Source organism: Manis pentadactyla, chromosome 9 (genome assembly GCF_030020395.1).
Source record: "Manis pentadactyla isolate mManPen7 chromosome 9, mManPen7.hap1, whole genome shotgun sequence".
Lineage (NCBI taxonomy): Eukaryota > Metazoa > Chordata > Mammalia > Pholidota > Manidae > Manis > Manis pentadactyla.
In genome coordinates, this window is record NC_080027.1 from 24,728,647 (window position 1) to 24,751,107 (window position 22,461).

Genomic DNA, 22,461 nt, shown 5'->3' on the forward strand with positions numbered 1-22,461 from the left:
CTTAATGTCAAACAAGTGAAATCATACCTGTGTAATCCTTTGAAATTTGTTTCTCTCACTAAGTATAATGTCTTTGAGATTCATCCAAGCTGTTGTCTGGATCACTAGTTTGTTCCTTTTGACAGCTGAGTAGTATTCTGTTGCTTGGATATACCAAGTCTGTTTATCCATTCACCTACAGGACAGTTTGATTGTTTGAAGGTGTTGGCTATCACAAATAAAGTTGCTAAGACATTGGAGTTTTGTGTGAATATAAGTTTGCATTTCTCAAGGGTAAATACCCAAGCAAGGAAATTGCTGAGTTATATGGTAAGTATGTTTAACTTTATAAGAAATTGCCTGTATTAGTTACAGTTCTCTAGAAAACAGAACCGAACCAACAGGATGTGTGCATACACAAACATAAACACAATGCATATATATATATATATATATATATATATACATATATATATATACATATATATATACACACACACACAAACACATACACATATGTATGCATACACGTGTGCATGTCTGTATATCTACCATCTATCATCTATCTATAGACAGAATTATTTTAAAGAATTGGCTCACATCTCGCATGATTGTGGAGGCGATGAGTCCAAAATTTGGTGGGATAGGCCAGCAGACGGGAGACCCAGGGAAGAAACGTAGTTTGAATCCAAAGGCAATCTGCTGGCCGAATTTCTTCTTGCTCTGGGTAGGGCAGACTATGTTCTAGTAAGGGTTTCAACTGATTGGATGAGGTACTCCTGCATTATGGAGAACAATCTGTTTTAGTCAAAGCCTACCAACTTAAACATGAATACCTTCCACATAACATCCTCAAGGAAATAATCCAGAGTAACGTTTGACCAACTGTTTGGGCACTAGGGCCCAGCCACATAGGGCCATAAATTAACCATCATCACACTACCACTCGTCACTTGGGCAACATCATTTTGCATTCCCACCAAAAATGTATGAAAGCTTCAGTTGTTCTGCATCCTTGTCAGAACTTGGTATTTTCAGTATTTTTATTTTGGCAATTCTAACAAGAGTATAGTGATTAAAACGGGTTTTAATTTGTAGTACCCTAATGTTACTGATTTTGAACTTTTTGGGTGCTTGTTTGCCATATTTTATATCCTCTTTTGTGAAGTTGAGGACCTTTGTCCATTTTATATGAGGCTGTTTTCTTGCTATTGAGTTTTAAGAATTCTTAAGATAGTCTGGATAAGGTTCATTGTTGGATATGGGAATTGCAAATATTTTCACCCAGTCTGTGTCTTGCCATTCTTTTCTAAGTATCTTTGGCAGCCCACAGAAGTTTCAGATTCTGGAAAAGCCGGTTTAGCACTTTTTTCTTTTATGGATTGTAATTTTGGTGCCAATTAAAAATCTCTTTGCCTAACTCCAAGTCTCAAAGATTTTTTTTCCTATTTTTTTTCTAAAAGGTATATAGTTTTATGTTTTGTATTTAGAACAATGATTTTAGTTAACCTTTATAACATGTATGAGGTTTAGGTCAAAGTTAATTTCTTGTCCATGGGTGACAATTTGTTCCGCACCATTTATTGAAGATGATCCTTTCTCAAGTGAATTATTTTGTACCTTTGTGAAAACGGCCATATTTGTATGGGTGTTTTCTCCCATTAATCTCTGTGACCATCTCTTTGCCAATACCAAAAAATATACTGTCTTGTCTTGATTTGATTACTGTAGCTTTATAATAAATCTTAATATCTCTGTGACCATCTCTTTGCCAATACCAAAAAATATACTGTCTTGTCTTGATTTGATTACTGTAGCTTTATAATAAGTCTTAATATCAGGTTGTATGGTTTCTCTAATTTTGTTTTTCTTTTTCAGAATAGCTCTCCTATTTCCTTTGTCTCTCCATATAAACCTACAGCTGCCCTATACCACATGTTCCAGCTATATTAGACGAATCCTTGTTTCAAGAAAATACCCTGTTTTCCGGTGCCTCTAGACCTTTGCTCAAGGTACCTCCTTTGCTTAGAATGTCTTTCCCTGCCATCTACTATCAAAATCCCACCCAGGTTTTAAGACACAGATCAAATTCTACGAAGTCTTTTGCCCTGTGTTTGCACCTAATATATAACACAGCATTGGGTGACGTGAACCATAGTGTGGTGCAGAGTAGATGAGAGAAGCAGAGACCCACTGCTCTCTGGGACTTTCTGCCTGGCCTTCAGGAGCTGAAGTGGAGTTTGCTTTTGCTGAACTCCAGTCAGTTTTGTCTCACAAATCCACTACTGATAAGATGAATAGACAGATGAAAATGCCTTCACAGATGTGTTTTCATTTCTGAGGACAACAAATAGTCAAAATTGCCAATGGAGGTTAAAGGTGGCATTTTGGAACAATGTCTTCCTTTAAAGTGCCAGGTGACAGTTTACCCCATGGTAGAGTTAGCATTTCCATAGCACTGTATCCATTCAGACTTCTTGAAGTACCCCAGGGTGAATACCAGATTTTTTTTTTCCCCCAAGAATGAAGCAGAGACAGAAAGTTGGATTTGCTTTCTCCACCTATCAGAAAGGGAAAAGGAAAGAAATTAGCCTTTTGTGAGTGCCCATTAACTAACAACCTCTACACCAGCTATTTCGTATACTGCAGTTACTACACAATAATCATTTGATTCTGTGCTTACTCCAACCTTTACAACCAAGACAGGTGTTCATATCTGTATTTTATAGGTAAGGAAACTAAATTTAAGGGACTCGCCTAGGGTTAGCCATTTAGGTAGAATGGAGCCTCTGCACACAGAGGGACACTTATGGACACACGCACGCACACACACACACACACACACACACACACCCCACACATTAAAGAAGAGGCATAAGTGAGAGGCATAGGATGTATGGAACATGAAAGAGGGACGCCATGTGCTGATGTCATTGAACTCTGAGCATACTGTACGTGGTTAAGAGCTCTTTCCTATTTTATATAATATCCTCAAGTTATTTAATAATGTAGATTATACTTGGGTTAATTTTGCTCAATTTATTTGTAAAGCACTTTTGCTCATTTTATCAATTGTCATGACATTTCCTTGAAGGCAGTTTCTCTCTCCAGGAGAGAAGCTGGTGTAGAAGGAATGTGGCTGAGAAGAATGTAGGTGACGTAGAGAGGAGAGGAGGCCAGAGTGCTCCACAGCTGTGCACAGCTGCCTGAGACATTATTGCTCCCGGTAATTGATAAAGATATATTTGGTTTTTAAGGTTTTTTTTTTTTACATTTTTAATACTTGGATTAAATTTGTTTTTTTAATTCAGAGATTAAGTTAGAGAATAAGGGAAAACACTCTTTAAGAAGGCTAATGGCTGTCAATTGAAAGTAGTGGAAAAATCTTACTCTCTTCTACTGCTGTTCATTGGGTAAAGCGCACAATCTTTAATGGTTAATGGGGCCCACAGGATAGGTACCCTACTTGTGTCCTTCACCTCCTCTTTTTTCCCTCTGCACTGCACACGCAGTGAGCTACTTTATGTACCTAAAAATGATTCCTGGTGTGGTTTACTCCAGTAACTACCACCTTTCATTTGTAAGACTAATTCCTATAATAATGGTAGGAATTTTATTAATTAGAACTTAATTTTTTTGACAGAATTTAATTAATTAAGTAATCTCATTTAGTAAGAAAGGAACCATGCTTTGCAGAGCTTACCACAAACTTTTTCCAGTCTGTTATAGCCATGGGTCTATTGGAACGATGTAGCATGGCTGGTAATAGAAGCAGAAATTACTATGGAACTTCCAGTCGTGTTGGAGATTGGAGTGTCGCTGGAGCCACTTAGACATGGAAGCAGATGTTGACACATCCACATAGAGAGCTTGATGTTGAGGCGAGGTTTTTTAAGTTAATATAACTCCGTACTGTGAGGTTGCAAAATTGGGAAGGACAGTGTAGTGTATTTTAAGAAGTGTGCTGTGCATAATCAATGAGACCATGTTGATGTTCTGTGAGAGTTGTAAGATTGGAACTCACTTTTAATCACTTTTCATCGATGTGCTGTGCTGTGTTACTATGTCTGATTGTGATTCCATGAAGAAAACGGACCATGTCAGGTTCCAATCTAAGTTAAGATCATAATCCTACTCATTCTTCATGTTTCAGCAAGGTCACATTCTCTGGAAAGCTTTTTTTGACCTCTACGTCTGCATTAGATTCATCTGCTGTACTCTATGCTTTCTTATCATAGCATTTACCCAGTTACAGTGTGAATGCTCCTTCAGTTGTCTGCTTCTGCCAGTATGCTGCAATTAATCTACACAGCCTAGGCCCATGTCTATCTTGTTAACCATTGTATTCTAGCACTTAGCATCTATAATAGAACACAGCACACATTCTAAATATTCAGAGCAGGAAAAAAGGGAAAGGAAATGATTATATTATGATTAAGTCATATAGTAATCACTTGGCACTGGATATCTTTTCTTTCTGTCTGTTGTATAGATGATCATTTAGTAAATAATATTTAATTTACTGTTATGGGCACCGGGATATAGCAAAAGTTGAGGAGACCAACCATGTCCTTGCCCTACAGAAGCATATACTCTAGACACTGAACAAGAAAGAGTTAAAAGTTAATTGAATTCCTATTTGGTTGTTCAAAGAAAGCATTTTTTTCATGGACTATTTATAATATTGAAGGATATTACTTTTTCAAATTATTTTTAGTACATGATGCACATCTAAAAATATGCCTGTACCACCCAAGAGAAGTCCCAGCAATGTCTTGATGGCAATACTTAGGCCAAGGGAGGCTCCTGAAAGGAAATAGAAAGCTTCACTAGAATGCAGTCTGAAAACTAACTTCTTAACCACAGTGGGGCTTCCTTTGAAGTATTTATGGGAATAAGGAAGAAAAGTCTGCAAGTATTTGTGTGTGTGAATTGTATCAAACTATGAGGAGAGTTTGGAGGTGAGCTTAGAGGAGGTGAGGATAACAAGAGTTGAGGTGCCTCAGGGAAGCTGAGAACCTCACATGAGGAAATGTATTTGTTATCATGTCTTGGTTGCAAATTTCCTTATTCACAGGAGGGATGAATTCTTAGTCTTATACTGCAATCAGCTCAGGCGCATGATCCCTGCAGTCAGGGGCTGCTGCCCATTCATTTCTCAGTCCACCATGCTTTATACTCTGTAGGTGCCCTAAAGTCTGGGCTCATAGAAGAAAGAACAAAGCAGATAGTTCAAAATAAGAAATAATTAGAGGATTACTGATTTTATTTCCTTTGGTGTTTTTGCCTTCCTTTTTATATTTTTCTCAAATAACTATTCAATAGGTTACTATTCCCATAAATGCAGCCTGATGCAGTGAAAAATTGAACTAGTGTTTCTTGACTCCATCCTATGTGACAGTGAATTTATATACCTTAGCTCAGTTAATCTTCACATCAGTCTTCTGCAGTAAACATTATGTATTAGCCCCATTTTGTACATAAAGAAACTCAACTTCAGGGAGGAAGACAGACTTGCCCAAGGATATACAGTTAATAAGACCCATAGCTGAGAGTCACATAGCAATGTCTGCTTTTAAAGCCTGTGCTGTTCTACCTGCTGCATCACCTAAAAAAGCCTGGAACTCCAGTTCGCCATTTACCAGGAGGTATGCGAATCACTCTCTGTCTGAATATGTTTTCTCTGTTTAGTGGGGGATAACAAATCCACCTGATTAGTAATAGATACTTACTATTGACAGGTTTATGAACATTCTCAATAATCCTCATTACAACCTTGAAACAGGAATTAACATCCCCACTTTACAAATGAGGAAACCACATTACAGAGATATTAAGGAACTGACCTCTACCACATAGATGGTAATGCCACAGCTGAGATTTGAACCCAGATGTGTCTGCTTCAAGCCAGTTCCTGTTCCACTAACCCAAGAGGCCAGATGGTAAATGTTTTGGCTTGCACATACAGATTATGGCTTTATTTATGCACTTAGTATATGTTCATTAGTCTAACAAACATTCATGGAGTGATGACTGTGTACACAACACTTTGCTAGACTTTGACCATTTAAGGTAAGAAGCACATGAGCCCTGCCTTTGAGGAGCTGGTGATTTAGAGGATTTAGGCATTTATATTAATTGCTATAATGCCACCAGATAAAATTAGTTGATTTATATGCATGCCAGCTACAACAAAATTCATAAAGGAAGGAGTGATAAACTTTTGTGGTGAGAAGAGAAGAGAGAAGGGTTTCCAGGGAGAAAGTGATGTTTGAGTGGAGTCTTATGTGATGAATGGGAGCTCAGCAGGAGTACAACCATGGAGGGAGAATAGTGCAGTGTAAGGCAGCCAGAGACAGTCCAGGCAGAGGGAAGAGCCCGAATAAAGGGCAGGACATATGGAAGCATGGCATGGTTTAAAAGGTGCATGGGGTGTATGTCTAGGGTCCACGGCGTTGTCATGGTGCTTCCCGAGCATTCACTGCATACCAGACATGATGTGAATGCATTGCATGCACAGCCTCTTATGGTCCTTATCATCTGGTTTGCCTCTGTTAGTGGCTGAATTGTTCCTTCCCCAACATATATATGTTGCGGTCCTATTAGAAAATAATTATTTTCTCTAATAGATGAAGGCTAATGTCTCCAGTATACCTAATTTCAACTGGGTATATATATATTAATACTTTATATACATACACACACGTATATAGTATTAATCGCTAACAAATAACAATATGTTTTTGTTTAAATCAAAAAGTGAGTATGTTGAAAAGTCCAGGGGTAAGACTGGCCTCATTCAAGTTTTATGTAGGAGCTCAAGTGGTGAAAACAGGATTTAGTTCATCCTGTGCTCCGTCTCTCAGGCCTACTTCCTCTGGGTTAGTTCACTTCTCTGGCAGGTTTTCCTTCATCTGGATGTGGGATGACAACGCGTGGTCCCAGCATCCCACTCAAGTTCAGATGTCCAAGCAGAATTCTCATTGGGTTTCAGAGGGTCTAATTGGCTTTTGTGCCCTTCCATGAACCGATCGGTTTTTTGAGGTCATATAATGTGCTGATTCTCTTATACCTCAAGTAAGGCTCATGTGTTCCGCTTTGATCACGTTTGGGTCCCATACTCTCTGTAAATTCAAGAAGGGTGTATCTGCAAATATGTGCTTCTACAAGATGCCAGATGAAGAGTGCATGAATGTTGAGTAGTTGAAAAGATACACACACGCATACATGCACATAATATAATCTGTTTCTATGTATACATATGTACAATTATAGGAAAATGCAATACAAGCTAAGAAAAGTCTTTAAGGCGCTCCCAATGCCGTTTTGTTTGTGTGTGTGAGAGAAGCAAGTAGAAGAGAAGAAAGTAGCTGAGCTCACACTGGTGTTTTAGTGTGGCAATTACACTGCACTAGGAAGATGGTTTTCTACAGGATGTTATGGGAATAAAGAATTAAGAAGGGTTATTTTGTGGGTTAATATTTTTAAATACTGTTCTGGAGACTCTTACTTAGAGCCAGCCAGCTGATAAGTATTAAATCCTATTACTATTTACAGAGAAAATTTAATTAACTAGAACTTTTAACAATTCCAATATAAGTAATTAAGCCTAGTATTAGATAAGGATGGTTGATTGGGGGCAGGGATAGTGTGTGGTGTGTGTGGTTTAACCTAAGGCCACTGGTGACACTGTATATAAAACCCACAGAAGTGTTGTAAGTTTTATGAGGGCTGCTGGCAGGATGAGGGAAGTCCTTGCACACTCTCAGGTAGTTGAGGAAATGCCCTCAGCATACCCACATGTGATAATTCTGCCTACAAAATGGTCTGGCATCAAAGAAAATGGGGAAAATTGCACTCAATTTTTTAAAATTTTTTCTTCTGGATCTCTCTGCTGCCCATATTTGCCCATCATCCATTGTGTTTTGCCTCATTTCCTGCCTCTCCCCACCTTACGGTGGTCCTTCCTCTGACGGGATTCTCCATACTGTTGCCAGCTCTGACGCATGCGTCTGTGCCACCAAGTCTAGCTCTGGAAGGGGCGTTGGCACTGTTTGGCCAATCCTTTCATTTCACAGCTGCCAAGCAGAGTGAGGGCCAGAGCCTGGGACCTGCCAAGGGCCGTATAACCAGTCAGTGTGTGGCTGGGAACCTGAGTCCAGGGCCTTGTCTGTGAGCCCTGTCACTCAGTGCGCCCTCATGCCACCCCTCACTGTTCTGCAGTCGCATACGATAAGGTCTCCAAGCTCCACTGTCCTCCGCTTTTCCCATGGTTACTTTCCTCTCTCTTGCCTCTCCACGGAGGGGGCTTCTTGTCATGACCAGTCTACTAGCTCCACCCTCTTCCTGCCCCTCAGCTTCAGCTTCACGTAGCAGTCGTGGGGCAGCAGCAGAAGTGGTAGTAGTGTAACATAATCAGGTGACACACATGAGTGCTCACAGTGTGCCATTCACTGACCATGCGACATCCATAACCTCATTTGATTCTCATGCTTTCTGTGAAGCAGGTACTTTTGTTTTCCTTACTCTGTAAACGGGACTCAGGGCAATGAAGTAACCTGCTGAAGCCACCCCGTTAGTAGTTAGAGGAAGCACGATCTGACCCACTGCCTGGTTCCAAAGGTGGAGCTCTCTTACCCGTCCGTGGTCCCTTGTCTGCTGTGCAGATGGCCCTGCATTTCAGGCCATGGCAGTGCAGCTGCATAGCTGAGGGGACCTCAGTGGCAAATGGGCGGTTACCTTGAAGCGGGGTCTCGAGTGAGCTATTCTCTGCTTTCGTATCATTTCTGCAATTCTAGCCCCAGTTAGACTACTCAGCTCCGAATGTTAATTTCAACTCTGACGTAGAAATTGGGGCAGAACGGAAAGGCCGACTGTGGTGAAGGAGAAGGGGAACAGCGAACAGGCATCCTTGCAGACGGGGAGGCAGGGGCCAGTGGGGCAGTAGAATGGTTTCAGTAAGGAACAAAAACATGAGCCTGACTTCCCTTGCGTTTCTGACCCAACTGATGATCTTTGTGCCCTGTCACCCTCCTGCTCGTTTTCTATTTCTTTACTGCCCTAGGATCTTAATGACAAAATATAATCTATTCGTCCAATGTGAAATCTGAGTCACCACAAAACCTCACCAAATCCCTGTAACAGATCCTGCAGGCAGCTGGCAGTGACGACAGAAGGACCCTGAAGGGCAGCTGAGTTCGAGCCAGTGGGAAGTATTTGTAGCTTGAGCTTATGATTTCCAATGAAGAAGAAATGTGCTGGCTGTAAGCAGCACAAGCATGTAATGACCCAGTCCCAATACACTTCAAAGTTGTTTTTATTGAACTCCAGCCATCTATCTAATTTGCTCTCCAGGGCATTCCCAGACAGTGAGTTTATGATACTTACTTTTAAAAAGATTGCTGTTTTCAATAGTTCAGATTTAATTTTTTTTCCTCAGTCGATTAGGAGTCACAAAGTCATGGCACTTTTAAGGCAACTGCCTTCAGTAGGCAAATTAAAAAAAAAGATTTAGTAAGTGAAAAGAGTGACTCAAAGTAGGAACAAAATTGTTTTGTGTTAGCTGGAGTTGTTAAAAGACAAAAGATAGCGGGAAATTCAATAGAGCTAGAGCTCATGAAGACTACACAAAGGAATTAAGACAGGTGATAGAGTTTCAGCAAAACTTTCTAAATCAGATTATGCTTACCCCAAACAAGGCAGTTCTTTCTGGTGAAGCTGAAAACAATCAGCTCAAAGAACTGCATCTGAGAACTGAAATGTCTGGGACTCACATTCCTTCACTCTCTTTGCTCTTGGGGTAAGACCATATGCTTAGGATACACTAAGGGGACAGTTTTAGTTAAACAGAGCAGGGCCATAGCCTTGACTCCCCTGGAGGCTTCCTGAAGAAGCAGTCTATCTAGCCTTGTGGTGATAACTCTCTGAGCCTGGACACTTCTTAGTTGTGTGACCTTGGGCAGGTTAGCCAACCTCTTGTTCCTCAGTTCTCTCATATATAAAATAAGGATAATCCTAATTCTCACCTCCAGATCTGCACCTGGAAAGGGCAAGTCAATACTTACCAAGGTACACAAATGTAATTAGTGATATACAGAGATAATCAATTTAATATTAGATTTAGAGAAGGACACCTGAGTCTATCACCTAGTCAGCCGGAGTCATCCTAAGAATAAGGCTTTCCTGGGGAGCACACAGCATTATTATCATGTCTGTGAGCCACATTATCAGTTAGAAAACTGACTTCACAGCATATTTGGTGTGTGTGTGCTGTTTGTTCAGAACCCCTATAGAGCTGGTCTCGGCTTTGCCTGCTTTTTGGTGTTTAAATGAAAGGAGGATTCTATTTTCAGAGCTCAATCTAAAAACTAAATTTAATTCTAAAAATTTGAGTAACATTTAACAAAAAGCTGGCTTCAATTCACTGAACTGATTTTAAGCCCCACTTATGGGTCATAATCCGCTGTTGAAAAGTCCTGATACTGATAATAATATCCAGTTACTCTAGGAAAACCCAGCCTCTGTGCACACAGCAGGTTCTGTACTTACTTTCCCAATATAAAAAGCTTCTGATGATTTCTGGGCAGAACACAGCAACCTAGAAGCATAGGATTTAGCCCATGTGGCTACTCTGCATGTGCTTTCTGCTCATAAAAGGATACTGGCTTCAGAGACCTTCCGTGGGACTGACCTCTCAGGGATGGGAATGACTAGCTTCCTTTTAAAGGAATAAGCAGGAACATGAAAATTGTTTGGGCTACTGCTTGCTTCCTCTCCTGGCTGGCTGAAATTCCAGCCAGGAAGGATGGGATGGGTGAGGGCGTGGAGTGTATGTATGGAGAGAATTAAGAGACCTCCAAGGCTTGGTTACTCCAATTATTTGTAGTTAAAGCATCATTATGAGCAATTAATGAGCAGCCATATGGCACATCTCTAACTCTAACCAATAACTAGCTATTATTCAGTAAGGCTGCTCACTTCACGTCCAGGTGGTAGTAAGTAATATAATCCCATTTGGGTGGCATTAAAAAGTGAAACAACAAAACAAAAAGCAACCACTTTCCACAGACACACACACCTCCCTTCAACAATGTCCTGGATTATTTCATTTATTGGATAGAGTTATGATATTGATAGTTTGAGTTACAACTAATATTTCCTTGGAATCTTTAATAAATCACTAGGATTCCTTGATGCAAGTTACAGATAATTTCTGGCTAATTTAAGCCAGAAAGAGATCATTAGAAGGTATAAAGGTAGCTGACAAATAAAAAAAAGCCTAAAAATCACAGCAGTCACAAAGCTGGAGCAGCTCCAACAGTCTCTCTGGAAAAAAACTCTACCTCTTACCTCTGTGTGTGTGTGTGCTGGATCATAAAAACTCGTGCATTTGTATCTGGATTAAAAAAGAATGGTCAAAAATTTAGTTCAATCCAACATATTTCATTGAATGCCCAACTGCATGTCAGGAATTTTTCTAGAGGCTCTGTGATATTATCAGTAGGCAAAACAAAGTTCTCTGCCTTCATGGGGCTTACATTTAGTGTTTTAATAAATCCATCCTAATGTGTGGCCTTAAGCGACGTTGATCATGGGGTAGTAAACTTCTTTGATATTCTTTTCTGGTGCAATGTTACTTAAGTGAAATGTAAGATCATCTACCTTTTGGATAGTAGAAAACAAATATTTGATACAGAAGCATATGTATATACATATGTTTATACTTTTAAATATATATATTACTTTTAGAAGGAGACAGGCTACCAAGCCATCCTAATTATTGAAAAATACACAGTAAACATATAACTGTTCTTGTATTTGCTTAAATGTTATACAAAAATAAGCTGTGATCCTAACCATCACCATGTTTATAATCTAAAGTTGTAAGATTTATAATCCAATGACTTCAGTTTGCTTAAAACTGTTCTCTATACCTAACATAACACTTTTTGGAAATATTAACCAAAATGTTAATAAATGTAACATTATTAAGTGACCTAACAGAACTCCCCAAAGTACTGATGGGATTAATACACTCAGTGGAAAAATGACCACAGTATATCTCAAAGTTTGCAAATCCTCTATGGAGCCTGAACACGGGATCTTCATATGTGCTTTGGGAGACTCAAGAAAAAAATATTTTTTTACTAGCTTCAAAACTAGTAAGTTTTAAGAGGGATAATACAGTTTAAAGGGTAACTTCCACATAAAAATTCTTCATTAAAATCAAAACAAGCAACATAGTGGAATAACAAAATTAACATAAGGCAACCTGCAAATTCTAGTAAGTAGTTCAAGTATATGGTAAAAAGTATATTAGTAATAATAATAATAATAATAAGGGAGAAATGTGGGATTCACATATAAATCAAGTATAAGAATCAAACGAATATTCATATCTGACCTGATTGTTTATAGTTCATAATGCGTGATCAAAACCGAAAGTTTCTGTGATGACTGCCCTTGCACTGTTCACCATGTAAGAACTTACTCACTATGTAAGAATTTGTTCACCATGTAAGAACTTGTTTGTTGTGCTTCAGAAGATCGGAGACTGATGAGAATTAGGCTTGGGGTGGATTAATGATTGTGCATTGAGTCCCCTGTACAGAATTTTATTGTTGTTAACTGTTAACTACCATTTGATCAATAAATATGAGAGATGCCCTCTCAAAAAAAAAAAAAAGTATATTAGAAATACTGGATTTAATTTAAATAAAAGAATTATTTCTCTTCCAGTGAATCATCAAAGGCTTCTTTTAAAACCAAGATAACCTGCAGGATAGTTAGATTTTGGAAATTTTATTTTGTGTCTTCCTCTTCCCCACTTGTCTCTGTGAAGAGTTGAATATCAGAAGAAAATGAGTCTTCTACATTTGGAAGCCTCTTCTCTCTCCTTTCTGGATTTAGCAAAAAAGGATTCCCTATTTATTTCTTCATCAGACCTACACACACACACCTGCATGCAGGCGGTGATGGTGCACTGCTGTTGTGGCTAATGCCACAGTGCCGGGCTCCTGCTGGTGGGCTGCAGGAAGAGGTCTTTAACGAACTGGCTGTTGCCAGAGCCCACGCTGTTTTCAGGTAGTCCAGAAGCAATGTTTAATGTAAACTTGGGACTTTGTAAGCAGGATTTCTCTTAGTCAGAAGCAAATGGTAATGGATGTCATAATTAAACAAGGAAGCATATCATGGTGGACTTTTCAATGAACAACCTAGCTTTTTGTCTTAATTACATAGAACGGCGAGGGAATACTTCTTCAGAAATGGAAACATACTTCCCAGCCACCTTGATTTTTGTGAATCTATTATTTTTGCTGCCTAATAAGGATCTTTGGGGAAGTGGAGCGCGGGTTGTGAATCATTGCAAAGCGTGAGCAGCCGTAATGACCTCCAGTAGCTCCTTCCATCCCATCCACCTGGGAAGCCAACCAATGAGTTCATTTGTTTGTCTCCACAAACAGAAAGGGGAGCATTATGTTTTATATTATGTTAGAATTTTTTTTCTACTATTTGTAAACTAGGTGCTCAGACTGCATTTCCTCTCAGAGAGTGGCATTCCTTCTGATATATTTGCAGTAGGAGGAACAGGCTCAAAATAATAAGCACACTCCCTCCCAGGCATATGTAAATGATACCTTGATGTTAACTGTCTGCTCATGAAAGATGATTTGGGATCAGATGCAGAAAGCACTGTGCTTCTAGAGTGAGAACAAAAGCCTGTGAGTCCGGCTTTTGAGCTGGAGAAGCCCTGAGACACCAGCTGCCATTGACCCAGTCACTCCCCCCACTTCCATTTCTTACGGAGTTTCTGCCCGTAAGCCCTAGAGATCACTTTTCTTGGGCACTTTGCAGCTGTATCATGGGAATTTGTATGGAGTTTCTTGAGTTATGGATTTGAAACAATAATGCGCTTCCGTAAACTAGAAAGGTGAGAAGGACAGGGCGGTATGGTGGTGAAAGCATGGTATCAGCAGTCAAAAGGCCTGAGTTTGACTCTGGACTTACTTGCTGAGTAATCATTTTAGAAATTATTTAACTTTTCTGAGATTATTTTCCTTATAACGACCATACTAAAAATTCTACTTTTTGGAAGCAATAGGCATTGTGGTTTAGAGAATACGGTGCAGGCATTGGAATCTCATTCTCTGCAAACACACAGATGTGGGACTCGTTACCTAACCTCCCTAAACCTCAGTTTCTTATTAGGTAGAAGGATACTTTTAGGATTATTTTTAAGTAATAAGTGAGAAAAGCCATACATAACTTTAGGGCTAGTGTTTCATACATAGCTACTGTTATCATTGCTATTATTATGGTTATAATTATTATTCCATGAAAGTCAAATGGAGTATTAGCTAAAAAGTGTCCTATAAACTCTAAAGTTTTGTATGCATAATTATTAAGTTGTAATTTGGTATTGATAGAACAATTTAGTCCATTGTCATTTAAGCCTAAAGAAATCTGTTAAAAAGGTAAAATTTTAATTTTTAATGAATGGACCTTCATATTGCATTGCTAGGAGTATATTCTACTTATCCTTTTATGAAGCTTATTTCAACAGGTTTTTAGTTTATGTTTAAAGAAATCATGTTATTTTCCAGGTAATGTCCACCTAGAATTTTACATAGGTAAAACCCTCAATCACTATTTTATTTAATAAGCAAATAAGTAGAATTTACACTGTAAATCTATGTCCTCAATGTCATAAAATTTAATTACCCAAATAAATACAGTGACATATCATTACAATCTCAGCATAATTTGGGGTAATAAAAGTGAAGTTTTTATGTAACTGAAGGCTTACCATTTAACCAAACTTTTCAACTGCTTTTGGAAAATAATCTTTCTACACTATTTAACTACTTTCTTTCTTGAAAGTGTAGGTTATAATGTGACATTTTCTCAAATGGCCCAAAATGAGCATTATGAAATAAATAATTGTCTAATAGGGTAGGTTTTGTTTTTCTCTCTTTCAGTGTCTAGCTGTCAACTGCCACTTCTGGGGTTTGTGTGCTTGCTTTGTATGGCCACCTGCCTTCTAACTTACTGTCTCTAATCTGTTAAGCTGTGAGAATTTACGAGATAAGACATTTAGTCTTGCGTGTAAATGAAGAGAATATTCTCCTATTCCACAAAATATTAAACTTTTAGTACAAGGGATTTGAGCAGTTATTTCAGGACTTAGAGGTTTCTTTATTTCCTGGTTTTCAACTGTTCTGACAATGATTGACATTTCCAGAGAAAAATGATTTCCTGATACATAAGGAACCAACTGACAGAAGAGTTGAGGGTACAGATACTCTCTGTTAATGAAGGCAGTTCTGAATTTCCTGATTATCAATAATATGATTTTATGAATTTTCCTAAAATAATAATAATATCTAGCATTAGTGAAGTTACTATGTGCCTTTCAAACTTTATGTATGTATTTTATTTAACTAATACTAAAAGCTGATTAATATGTAAAGCTTATAGACAAGATAGTCTACTAAACCATACACAAATATTAACTTATTAAGCGCCATGAATAGTTACATGCAAATACTTATTACTTCTCAAAACTATTATTGTTCTTGATTTATAGATGGGGAAACTGAGCCTCTGATAAGTTCTATAATTTGCTTGAAGTCTCACAGCTATTGAGTGGTAGAGCCAATATCTAAAGGCAAGGCTGTGCACCTCTAAGAATATGGTGTCATGCCATGAACATTCCAGGGGACACCAGCAATCAGCCTAGAGGCTGTTAACTCTGGGAATCTGAATCCAGTGTTATTCAGTCTAATGTCTCAGGACAAAAGCGGAATGAGCAAAACAAAATGGACTTTGAGAAACTTACATTTTAAAAGAAGAGGAGTGAGGTTGGAAGTTTTTATTATGAGCACAAAGCACACCACGTTCACCCTCTGATTTGCCTTGATCTAGCTTTAATCTGGGCTGGTTTTCTCAATACTTAATGTGAATCGAGAGCACAGGCTCTAGAATCAGATGACTTGGTTCAAATCTAGTTTCTACTGTCTGAGCTTGGAAAATGTCACTTATCTGACAGGTTTCCTCATTTGTGAATTGGTACAAGAATAGTTCCTACCTCATAGGATTATTTTGAGCATCAAATGAAATAATAGTTCTTAGCAAAGGGCATGGCATATGTTAATTGATGAATCAGTGCCTGTTATGATTATCACCATTTTGAAAATGCATTTCATGGGAAGCTGGCACTACAAATGGCTCACTGAGAAAAAGGCTGTCATATAAATTTGGCAAATAGTAATTTCTTTCATTCCCTCATGGAGAGCCACAATGCATATTATCATAGCAAAAACATTTTTAAAAGCCTGCTTTAGCAAACATGTTTGACTGTACTCAGCTCAATATTTCCTTAACTTGTTTGTCCAGACAAGTTGTGTAAATATGGTGTGTGCAGATGTGTGTGTGTAAAACGTCTAGCTTGTAGAATTAATGTTTCATGGAACACACTGCTGGGAAGAGCTGCTCCTCAGTGAAATCCCTGGAATGAGAGTGACTGGAAGTGGGTAGGGTGGAAGCTAATGTGGCGATGTCAGATCTCAGTCACATCAGTAAGGCTCAGATATCGGCATGCCAGCTCCTGGGGCAAAGGAACTTGGATTACATGAAGGAGACTTCCTGTGTTACTAGGAGAGACTCTTTGGTTTGCCATTCTGAACTTGAATCATTACTACCCTCATCCCCTTCATCATGTCATCATCCTCCTTACTGCATCATCAGTACCACCGAATGTTCTGTGGTTTGATGTATGTCAAGCACGGTGCTGAGTGATTTATGTGCATTAGTCATTTTTGTCCCTATAGCCACCATGTGCAGTAAGCATTACAACTATAATTTATGATGGAAATGGACTTAGTGAGATTGTGTACCTAAGATAAGGAACTAAATATAGAATATGCTCTCATACTCCTACCTGTCCTGGAAAGTAGCTAGATTTGTTACTAGTGAAACTAATTGCCCATGAGAAAGTTACAGCAGTAGCTCACCTGGGCGTGAGCCAGGATCTGTGTGACCAGGCATGCCCTCTCTGGAGGTGAGTTTTCTCAATGTCTGTACCTGGTGTGTGTGTCAGACAAATGCCCCTTCAAAGGCCCAGACTGCAGAGAAGCTGAAAGCCACAGGGGGAAGCATGGCCCACTTAACGGTGGGGATCACTTGGCTTCAGCAGAGCAAAGTTTTTCTTTTACATTTCTGAATAGCAGAGCTGAACTTCATCATGCTGCTAAAGTTAGGACTGTTACAGGTTTCACAGGGCAATGAAAGAACAAACTTACACCTGGGGAGCATCATTTAGTACAGTGTATGACAGGGACAGAATTATGTAGGACAGGGTCTTCACACTGTGGCCTATACAGCAAGTCTATCTTCTCACCTGTTTTTTATATGGCCTGAGAGCTGAGAATGGTTTTAATATTTTAAAACGATTATACAAGTACCTATTAATGTCTTTAAATTTTGTTTCTTGACGCATAAAGCCTAAAATATATTTACCGTGTGGGCTTAAACAATGGACAAAATAATTGCTGATCTCTGATTTAAGATATTAATTTCATAGAGTCTGCCAAATTGTGTCCTCATGTAAAAAAATAAAATCAAGCACCAACTTCACTTAACCATTATTATTGTAGGCTAGGTGCTATTGACTGAGAAAATGTGAGCTATGGAAGGAACCCCAGAGAATGGTCAATTCATGCTTAATTATAGGTTTAAGGCATGTACTTCAAACCTGGTAACCATGTGGGTTATAATTCTTCCTTCCCTCCCTTCCCTAAAGTTGATAGGAACTGGGGTGGACACATGACAAGTTCAAGTAACAGATATTTGTTCCCCTGCTGGATTAGAAATTTATGTTATAGTTAGCATCTGAGTGTGGCTAGATTTTAAGCACAAATACTCTTGCTCTGTGGGTGAGTCATTTTAAGCATGCACAGAGAGATCAGATGAAGTTGGTCCCAAAGGGAGAAGAATGTGAGCAGACAGCAGAAGAGAATCAGGCAGAGACTACTATGCGGTTACTGACATGTCTCTCTAGTTACTGGTTCCAGCTGCTCTCCAGTATGGTAGCCACTCCCCCCAGTAGCCACCAAGCTCCTGAAATGTGACTAGTCCAAACTGATTTGTATTGTATTGTGTAAAGTATATGCCACATTTCAAAAACTTTGTACAAAGAAAAAGTAAAATGCACCATAAATATTTTGTACCTATTCCATCTTGAAATGGTAATATTTTGGACATATTAGGTTAAAATTAATGTCACCTATTTCATTTTATTTTTTTTTAATGTGTCTACTAGAAAATTTAGAATGTGCTTCTATTGCACAGAGATGCTCAAGAGCTCCAGCTACTTTGATTCTAAGAAGTACTACTTACAAATTCTGCTCCTCCACCTCATCTCTTTTTTCTTTTGCTCAAGCTAGACCAAGTTGGCTTTAGTTAATGCAAACAAAAGATCCCTGATAAAATCGTGAGCCCTTTCAACATGCTCATCTTAAAATATCTCATGCACTGGAAAGATTTTACCCAATGAGGCAGTTTACCAGGACTAAAGGTCTTACCTGCCATTCCATAATACTGCATTGAATAATACTGAAAGCTACTATCTATTGGATATATACATTGAGTCATATGCCCTGTTCCATGCTATTTAATTTAAATTCAACTTCTCCCCATTTGCAAAAGAGAAAATCGAGGATTAACACTTGCACGATTTGTCCAAGACAACACAGTTTATAAGAGGGGGAGTTGGTTTCAGGATAAATCCTCTGCTCTTGGCCTTTAAATGATTATTATTGTTGTTTGTGTTGATTAGGTCATTGTTGATGTTTGTATCATTAATAGGTTGTGATGTGATTGTGTTTACTTTTTAAACACATACAAGGTATATCTTGGGCCAAGAGGGTTCTGCAACCCTCCTAGGAGAAGAAAGAAAAGTGAAAAGCTGGCTGAGAGAAAGAAAGGGAGAATCTGGTCCTTGTTTTCCCCTCTCCTACTGTGTGCTCAGATAATGCATCAGAAGATTATGTAGGATATAAAGTCTTTGCTCTTTTGAATGTACTACTCCTGGGAAACTGAGCTTTCTACAATCTCTGCAGTAAATATGAGAAAAATCTTGCCCACCAGGAGGCCTGGAGAGATCGCAGTACCTTTGGAATGTGCCAGAAGCCTGGCAGAGCTTCTGTGAGCAGCAGCAGACTGTGACTCCCTTTGGTTAAGGGTGGGCCTCACAATTTCCTGTTTTCTGGCAGCTGCCTCTGCTCCTGCACTCACACTAGGACGGACTCCCTAGAGATGAGCTCTTCCCAGGGTTTAGAATGGGACCCTGTTTTCTAAGAAAAGTTAATTCACATCATATGGGGGAAGAAATTACTCCCAGATAGTAGTTTATTTTCCTTGGCTCTTCGTAGGATCTGACCCAATAATAAAAATCTTAATGATGATAACAATGCTATAGAAATGCAAAGTCTTCAGATTGTTATTCTTGCAGAAGACCACTTAATAATCCTAATTTTACTGCATATTTCTGTTGGCCAGGCCATTGTTTAGTTTTCCCTCATCATATTCTTTTGTCATTGGTGTATTGAATTTCCAGATGTCTATTCTACTCTGTGCATAATTATCCACTAAAACAATTACATGAACTAGGCTATCACTTGAAATATAATGGAAAAAAGTTTTTAAAGTAAAAGAAGAGTGATAAAATTATATTGAGTGGCATTCTAAAATTTTTTGGAAATGCATGCTGAAATTGTTGGAGGACAAACTGAAACCATCACACACTCAAAAAATGAAGCAGAGGCAGTGAACTCACCCCTCCTGGTGCTGCATAAATGGTCCCATGAAGGACACACACATCTGTTATGTTAACCTTCTTAATCCAACCCACCATAATGATACTGAAATGGGAATGAAAAACCCTTCTTGAAACCAGGTAAAATTTGTAAGACGTGCCTCCAGAGCCTCCCCACACATCTGTTATATCTGCCTTGAGCACATATTAGCGAATATAATCCAAGAAAATCCTCAGCTACTCTAAGGAATGCCCTTTTATGCTCCTTTTTGCAGACCTGTCCTTCCAGCAACCATCAACTACTTTGGGTTGCTTTTAGTCCACTCCCTCTGGAAAACCATGAGACGAGGTCCTGCTTTATAACAGCTTAGACCCTTCTCCTCCAGTTCTGCAGGCAGAACCCATGTCTGTTTAACATACCAAGTGGGATCAGCCCTCTGAATCCCAAATGAATATCCAGTAATACCCACAGCACAATTTTGGGGGTTTCTGAATTTTCTGTTTTTTTTTCTCCATATCTGCATTCTTTTTAAGGCAGGTGTGGGGTAGGTGCGTTTAATCACTTTGCCGTGCTTAAGGGATTAAAGGCTTATAGACCCTTTCTTGCAGGCTGGAGCTCTGATCTCCATCTCTTTCTGTCTCCTCTCCTCCTCCCTCCCCCGCTACCCCAGCCCCCTGACCCCCGTGTCTGCCCCGGGGCCTCTGGCGCAGCGCTGTTGCTCTCTGATTTGACTTTCTCCTGGTAGCGAGTTAAAGTGTGAGTAGAGCCGGGCTCCATGTTTCCTCTCTTAAAAGTAAAATCAGACTCTGAAAAGTTAACGCACAAGAAAAAGAAACTTCAAAAGCCAGGGCTCACGTTCCACTAGCCTCGTGAGCTCTCATCTGCCCCCTCAACAACGCACCTGAAAGTGCAGTGTTCCGACAGGCCCCCGTGGAAGTGACTGGCAGCTTCAGCTTCTGAGTTGTATTCCTGCCAGAGGCCAGGAACTCTGGTCCCCTGCTATGGCTGGACAGCCACTCTCAGGGCCCGTTTAGGAGGCTTTGGCCTCTCCTGGAAAGAGTGGGCTTTGCAAAAATAAAGGTGGCTGAAAAAAACAAATGGTGTCTCAACAAGAGGGAAAGAAAGTCAGAGAGCTTAGCAGTGCTCATCTCTCTGCTCTGGGAAAAGGAGAAGAGGAGGATTTTCCAGTTTTAAGGTTCAGCCCACATCTATGAGGTTGGGAAATGTGGCTAATTTAAAGAAGATGTTCTGTTTTGCTTTTGTTTCCATCAGTGTATACTGGGTGTGGTTAACATCTGAGCGATATGTTTGGTCTCTTTTTCATGTCTCTTTGCTGAGTTAGATGCAATTTCCACATTGTTTATGTGGCCTGTTAGCTTTCCACCTTTGTTTGAACATATGCCTTACCCTTGGGTCATTAGCTTTTGCTAATGAATTACAAGATGCTTTGATATCTACAAATTGTTTAACGTAATTACAAGGAAATCTGCCAGCCTTGCTATTGAGTGTTTGGCCTTATAATAACAGTATGATTCATACTGAAATGGCCTCCACTGCCCGGCTGGGCATGCAGGGGCTACCATTTCACTTGACTGCCTAGAGAGCCCTGTTTCAGCCCCTCCTTATCCCCCCTGCAACATTCTTGTCTCTGAAACTTCCTCCTCCTATTATTCAAAACAACACCTGAAAGAGTATCTTTTTACACAGGCCTTTCTCAATAAATATTTATTGACCTGGCTGGTTAAAAAATTAGTTCTGTAGGAACTCACTCCTCACAGACAACAGATCTGCATTTTATTGGATCTTTCCATGCCTCAGTCTCATGGAGTGATTTATAGTGAGATCTTTATGGCCCATGAGAGCCCACTAGGAGAGTATCTTTGAGGCTGAAGAGGGCTTTCCACAGCCTGCAAAACATAGCAGAAAAGAAGTTTCCAATTCTTTTTCTTCAGAAGTGTTGTCCTACTTTTGTGGAATTCACTGTAACCTTGATCTTCAGTTTGTTAAAAGTTTATGATGTAATATCCACAGCACACCATTTTGTGTAGTTGATTTTAATGAACTAAACATGAAGTGACATATTATTCATATGATTTTGTATCAAACTCTTGGGCCACTGTCATTGGCCATCCTCACTGTGTAGCTCAGAATGGCTGACTCTCCAGTGATGAGGTCATGAAACACACACCCTGTACATCTCCGTCCAAAATCACGCTTCCTATAGCATTGGGTTGGCAGAGTGGATCGAGTGCCCTGTGATTGGGAGATTCTCAGATTGCTAAAACAATTCCCTATGTGCTGTAGGCATCTTGGAGAAAAGGAATAATATGTGGAAATTCTGAAGTAGAAGATAGAAACAGCAAAGCAAGGCATGTGTTGTTGTGTGTGTCTGTGTGAGTGACCCCAGATGCCATACATTGTGATTTTGAGATCCTTTTTTTCAAGTTTGAGAGTCTCAGAAATTGGGCTCCATCAGATAGTCACTGTGCAATGAAAGCACCCTGTCAGAACAATTATTGTTGATTTCCTAGGGGCACATAAAATAATGTGTGAATCTTTCAATGAAACAGAGTAGAAAGTACTGGAAGAGGGTGAAGGTCAGAGAGATGGCAGCAAGCTAGGTCCAAGAGAGAAGGCTGATAAAGGGACAGTCCTTGCCACCTGAGGC

At 39.4% G+C, this 22,461-nt stretch overlaps 1 long non-coding RNA gene across 1 annotated transcript; it reads right to left on the reverse strand.

Annotated features, from left to right (window-relative positions):
• Positions 1 to 2,293: 2,293 nt before the first annotated feature.
• LOC130684708 (uncharacterized) lies at positions 2,294 to 20,928 on the reverse strand. The gene is made up of 2 exons (XR_008999072.1): positions 20,695 to 20,928; positions 2,294 to 2,540 (listed from the first exon to the last, which is right to left on the reverse strand). It is a non-coding gene; the product is annotated as an uncharacterized LOC130684708 (long non-coding RNA).
• Positions 20,929 to 22,461: the final 1,533 nt, after the last annotated feature.